Genomic DNA, 6,108 nt, shown 5'->3' with positions numbered 1-6,108 from the left:
GAGGCTGGCAGGTCAGAGGTCTGCAGGTGTGGCCTAAAGGGGCCAGCTGCAAGCAGCCACTTACTGGAAGCCTCACGTTTTCGCTTTCTAAGTCCTATAAATACTGCCTTCCACTCTGTTCCATATGACCACAAATCCCCCACATCACAGTGGTTTAACCCAGTGGAGAATTATTTCTCTACACGCGCAAAGCTGACATGAGTCAGGTGGGTCCCCAGGAGGTGCTTGAGCCTTGGCCCGGCTCCAAGAATGGTTGAGGACCTCAGATGGGTAGCCCTCCCCAGGCTGGAGGAGTTCACGCAGTCCAAGCCCTTGGGGCCCCCTGGCCTGGAGACAGGTGGTCCGGCCAAGCCGGCTCCAGCCGCCCCTGTGTCCAGGCCTGCTGAGAAGGGCAGGCCCTGTACAGAGCAGCCTTTGTGCAGGGAATCGAATGGATCTCGAAGCACCTCCTGTAGCTGATGGGTGTGCTACAATTAGCCCAGAGCAGTGGGGCTGGGCCAAAGTCAACTCCATGCTCAATTCACAGTCACGGAGCACATACCGTGGCCAGGCCGTGCTGAGCACACCCATGTATCAGGTCGCTAATCTGAGAAACAAGTCCAGGAAATGGAGTCTCCTTTATCACCCCATTTTACAGTTGAAGAAACCGAGGTTCCAAACCGAGATGAAGTGACTTGGCCGAGGTAGCACGGTTTGTAAATGCCGAGGCCAGTGTGGGATCTGGGCCTAGTGGGTCCGGCATCCCAGATGGTTCTTCTCTGTGCTGCTGCCTCGCTGGGCTCCCCGCTTCCCACGGTGGTGAGTCCTGCCAGGGAAGGTGTCCGAGAGCATGTGGGAGCGGGAGGCGCTGGGGAGGCCTTGAGCAGCGTGTCAGCAAACGTTTCTCTAAAAAGCCCTGCGTGTAGTAAAATCCGTGAGGAAAGGCCTCGCCGGTCCACGCTCCCTGGAGGCTGCCCCAACCCAGAACCGGGGGGCCTCGGGAACTGCTCAGCTCCGCAGCAAAGTGACAGCAGAGGGGAACCTAGAGGGGCCACATTCCCATCACGGAGAGCCTCTGAGTCTGGCTGGAACAAGCCAGGCAGTGGGATGGGAGGAGGGAAGAGGGAGAATGGAGGGCACGTGTGGCTGCGTCCCAGCGCTGTCCCAGGTACTGTCACCACCGCAGCCATGGTGGGAACTCCTGTGGCCTCACTTCTCTGTTATAGCCAAGGAAACTGAGGTTCAGAGAAGCTTCAAGCCTTTTTCCAGCCCACGAGGCCACCTTAGAGGCTCTGAGGTGGGACGACAGGGAGAGAGAAGCAGGTGCCCACGTCACCTGAGGTCAGAATGTCACAGGGCCCCAGCCACCCAGGGCCACCAGTGTGTGAGCAACGGCATCACAACATCCAGAACGTCTGCCCCCAAGCCCGGTGCTCCTGGCTCCACGGCCTGGAAAGAGGCTACTCCCACCAGGTCTGGAAATGACACTCTCGTCTCGGTGTGCTCACGTGCTGCGTTGTGAAGTGACACTTGACCGAAGCGGAAGGGACAAGAGCCTCGGCAGAGAGGGCACTACCGTGCGGGGGCAGAGAGCCCTTGGTCTCAGGGCCAGCCAGGAAATGTCCACCCACATTCCACATTCTCTACCTGAAAAAATATGGAAGAATATTATACATTTTACATAGGCTTTCTTTAAAAAAAATGGTTTTTAAAGAGTTTGATTCCTGTAATATGTCTGGAAATTTTACTGTCATGGAAATTCATTCCCAAAGGACATTAGATAAAATGAAAACCTCACTGCATGAGAAAAACACTCAACTACCTGGACTTCATGTCATTGTTATCAGGTTAAAAAATATGCTATTTTTAAAAAATATGTCATTAATGCATATATATGGCTGAAGCAAACAAAAACAGCACAAAGATATATAGTCATAATAATTTCCCTCTACCCCTGTCCTTCAACTCTGGGAGATCTGTCCCCAAAGACAACTATTATTTCTGGATTTTATATGTTCTTTCTTCTTTTTTTAAAAAAATTTTTTAAATGTATATTTATTTTGGGAGAGAGAGAGGAAGTGAGAGAGCAGAGGAGGGGCAGAGAGTAATAGAGAGAATCCCAAGCAGGCTCAGCACTATCAGCATTTTGAGCCCTACTCGGGGTTCAGTCTCATCAACCATGAGATCACGACCTGAACCAAAATTAAGAATTGGACATAACCCACTGAGCCACCTGGGCGCCCCTGTATGTTCTTTCAAAGACAGTCTGTGCATATACAAGAATTCTTATATCTGTGTGTATACCTTTTCCTCTCTTTTATACATTGACCTGCACTCTGCTTTTATCACTGGACATTATTTCTTGGACATTGTTGCAGGAGACATACAGGTAGGCTGGCCTCAGTTTCTTTTTTTTTTTAATGTTTTTTTTTTTTTTTAATTTATTTCTAGGAGAGAGAGAGAGAGACAGCATGAGCAGGGGAGGGTCAGAGAGAGAGGGAGTCACAGACTGAAACAGGCTCCAGGCTCTGAGCTGGCAGTCAGCACAGAGCCTGACACGGGGCTCGAACCCACGAACCGCAAGATCATGACCTAAGCGAAAGTCGGACGCTTAACCGACTAAGCCACCCAGGCGCCCCGGCTGGCCTCAGTTTCTTAATGGTGCCGCGGCATTCCTGTATATGATGCATTACAATTACTTATAATGCTTCAGTTGGCTTAACTGGCCCCCAGTCGATGCATTCACTCTGTTTCCGGGTCTCCATTACCACATAAAGGGACTGTTCCTCTATGTGTATCTTCATGTACTTGTCTGACTAGACCCAAGAGGAAGAATTACCAGGCCCAAGGAGACATACATTTTAAATTGCAATCCATAAATTGCCAAAATGTCCTCCCAAGAGGCTGGGCCAATTTTCAGTCCCACCAACAATGTGTGAGAAGGTCCTATCCCCTCAGCCTCCCCAACAGAGCATATCGTCAAAACGCTAACCTTTGCCAGTGGATGGGCGAGAAACATGGCATCGTCTGATTATAGACTTAATTTCTGTTTCTCTCATTATGGATGAGGTTGGGATTCCTCTTTACATGTTTAGTGTTTCCTTTCCTATGAACTGTTGCTCATGTTCTTTCCCCATTTTTCTGCTGGTCTTTTTCTTGTTGATTTGTAGCATCTCCTTGCAAATGGAAAGAATTAGCCTTTTGTCATATTTTTTGCAAAATATGTGTTCTCTATGGGCCATTTTTCGGCAGCCAACTGTCTCTCTGCCTCCAACACACTCCCCACAGGCTGCCAGAGTGGCCTTTCTGAAATGCCAGTCTGATCATGTCACCCTCCTACCTCAAGACGGAAGACAGCTTCCCACCATGACGTCCAGCGCACATGTCTCACTTGGTTTTGGGGGGCTTCAGTTTGGGGCTCAGCTTTCGCCAGCCCTGACCCACAAGGCCAACCACATGCAATGTGAAGGTTGTGCACAGCGTGGGGGCAAGGACACTCAGAGAACCGGGCGCGCCCCCTAGAGGCGAACAACGGGGTCTCCCGTGAGCGGCTGCTTCGGTCCCAAGTAACCTCAGGACTCACCAGAGTTTTGTCTATCCCCAAAGGCCCTGCGCTCTTCCGTTCCTTCAAGGATCCATCCATGCTCTGCCTTCTGCCCCTCATGCCCTTCCTCCCCTGTGGGCCTGGGGAGGCTCCTCCTCCAAATGTTATGGTCACCACCTCTGCAAAGCTGACCCTGCTCTCACAGGTGGGTTCACTCTCCCCTGGGGCCCCACAGCCCTCCTGTTACCCCTTTAACCCACGTGGAGGCAAAGCTCTCTCTGGGGGGGCTGTGCTCATTCCTGTCTGAATCCCACACCCAGCCAGGGCCTAGCACAGAGAGGAAATGCGTGCGGAATGAATGAAGGAGTGAATGAATGAAGGTAGCCTTCAGACTGCCAAACTCGGTGGGCATGAAGCAAAGTGAAGACCCAGAATCTCAGCCTTTCAGCCTAATGCAAAGTGGTGCATTTACCCAATAGGTTGTTCTTTTGCATAAATATGCATTAAACGCTTTGCAAAATGCAAATTTTAAAAAAATGCAGCAGACCCGTTCTGCCCAGGTAATTATATCGTCTGCCCTGCGAGTCTGCAGTGAAGGCCTTTTCATTTAGTAGATCCATTGCTCTTTTCAAATAATAAATTAAGGCTCATTTAGGAAGAAGGTTCTCCCCCCTACCCAAAGGGGCATCATAGAAGGCCTCAGTAGAAACACTCAGGGGAGGGAGCAGGGCCCCAGGGACCCTTCCTAGTCTGTAAGGGTTGGTGGGATGTAGGGGCTAGAACCGCTCCCCACCCTCACCCCTGCCGCTCCCCACCCGTGTCCATGCCAGTCCTCCTGCCGCCCTCCTCAGGGGGGATTGTGCCCCTGGCTCTGCCTCCATCACCCCCTGGGCACCTGCTGCTCTGCCCCCTCCTCAGTCTGCCATCACCCCTGCATCCTGGGGACCTTCAGAAACAGAAGTCGGGGAGCACCTGGGTGGCTCAGTTGGTTGAGCGTCCGTTTGACTTCGACTCAGGTTGTGATCTCGCAGTTCGTGGGTTTGAGCCCCGTGTCGGGCTCTCTGCTGTCAGCACAGAGCCTCCTTCGGATTCTCTGTCCCCGTCTCTTTCTGCCCCTGCCCCGCTCATGCCCCCTTTCAAAAATAAACAAACATTTAAAATATATATACATTATATGTTAGATAAGGGTCCTCCCAGCTGCACTTCCCTCGGTGGCTTCCCTTGCTCTGCAGAACAAGGCCATGGTCCCTGCTGGGCCCTGGGGCCCCTCCCACCTCCCTGTGCCCTGCATCTTGTGGGGTCTGTCCTCTGGCAGCCCTTTAAGGCCTGCTTGGCCGACAGGACACAGGCCTCTCCGCTCACTTTCCTTCCTGCCCTTGCTTGGTGATGGCTGAGCACTCTCTGTGGGATGACACATGCCAGGCCCTGGTGAGGCAGCGGCCACTAGCAAAAGGGGCTCACAGGAGGGAACTAAGTGCAAAGGGCTGCAGGCGAGGAGGGTGGTGGTGCAGTGGGGAAGGAGCGGTGAGGAGGGCGGGGGCAGGGGGAGGCTAGCAGAAGAAGGCCAGGCCCCGCAGCGTTGCCGGGCCACTGAGGAGTTCCTCCTTGCCACTGGAGAGCGCTCAGAGGGGCTTGTGTGTGGAAATGAGCAGGCTTCGGATTTGGACGGTGGGCTTCGAGGTATGGGTGGGGCGTGAGTGAGAGGGTGGAGTGAGGCAGGCGCAGGGGGGTGGGCGGCGGCCGCAACCTGGCAGATGCTCTGGAGACACAGGGCACAGACTCAAGAAGCTTGTAGGAAGCAAAGCTGATGGCGGTTCTCACCTCCCTCCGAGCAGGCAGGGCCTGGTCCACCCTGTGGACGCCGCGCAACAGGTGGAATGTTCTGGGAATGAGTGAGCCAACAGGTGAGAGAGGAAATGCTGAACCAACGGAGGATTTGACCCACAGGGACCCTGACACTCTAAGTCGTGGGGTCGTAGGGGCACCTGGGTGGCTCTATTGGTTAAGCGGCCAGCTTCAGCCCAGGTCATGAGCTTGCAGTCTATGGGTTCGAGCCCTGTGTAGGGCTCTGTGCTGACAGCATAGCACAGAATGGGAGTCTGGTTCTGACTCTGTGTCTCCCTCTCTCTCTGCCCCTCCCCTGCTTGCTCTCTGTCTCTCCTTCTCAAAAATAATAAACATTAAAAAAAAAATTCATGGGGTTGTGTGTCACCTGGGGGAGCCAGTGACCACCCCGGGCCAGGCCAGACCCCGCGGCAAGGTCAGGAAAGAGGAGCAGGGCCCTGGGGCAGCGTGGAAAGGCCCGCCCCTCCCACCCGCTCACAAGGCCTTTTCATGCCTCCACACACCCACGGGCAGGAACACGCACTGTCCCGGTAAATAAATCTGGGCCACTTTTCAGCATCGTTTAACGTCCCCGGGAAGGTTGGACCACGTGGCATCCGGCAGCAGCCCATTAGCGGGCAGGCTGAAGCATGTCGTATTGAATTCCACGGCCCGCGGAGCCCGCGAGCCCCCGCGCTGCTCTGAAATCTGCGCTCATTTATTAGAATGCACTTGTGCTGCTGATTTCCCATAATGAACAT

The sequence above is a fragment of the Crocuta crocuta genome, unplaced genomic scaffold (genome assembly GCF_008692635.1).
Source record: "Crocuta crocuta isolate KB4526 unplaced genomic scaffold, BGI_CrCroc_1.0 scaffold95, whole genome shotgun sequence".
In the NCBI taxonomy this organism is placed as follows: domain Eukaryota; kingdom Metazoa; phylum Chordata; class Mammalia; order Carnivora; family Hyaenidae; genus Crocuta; species Crocuta crocuta.
Note: the sequence above shows the minus strand (reverse complement) of the source record.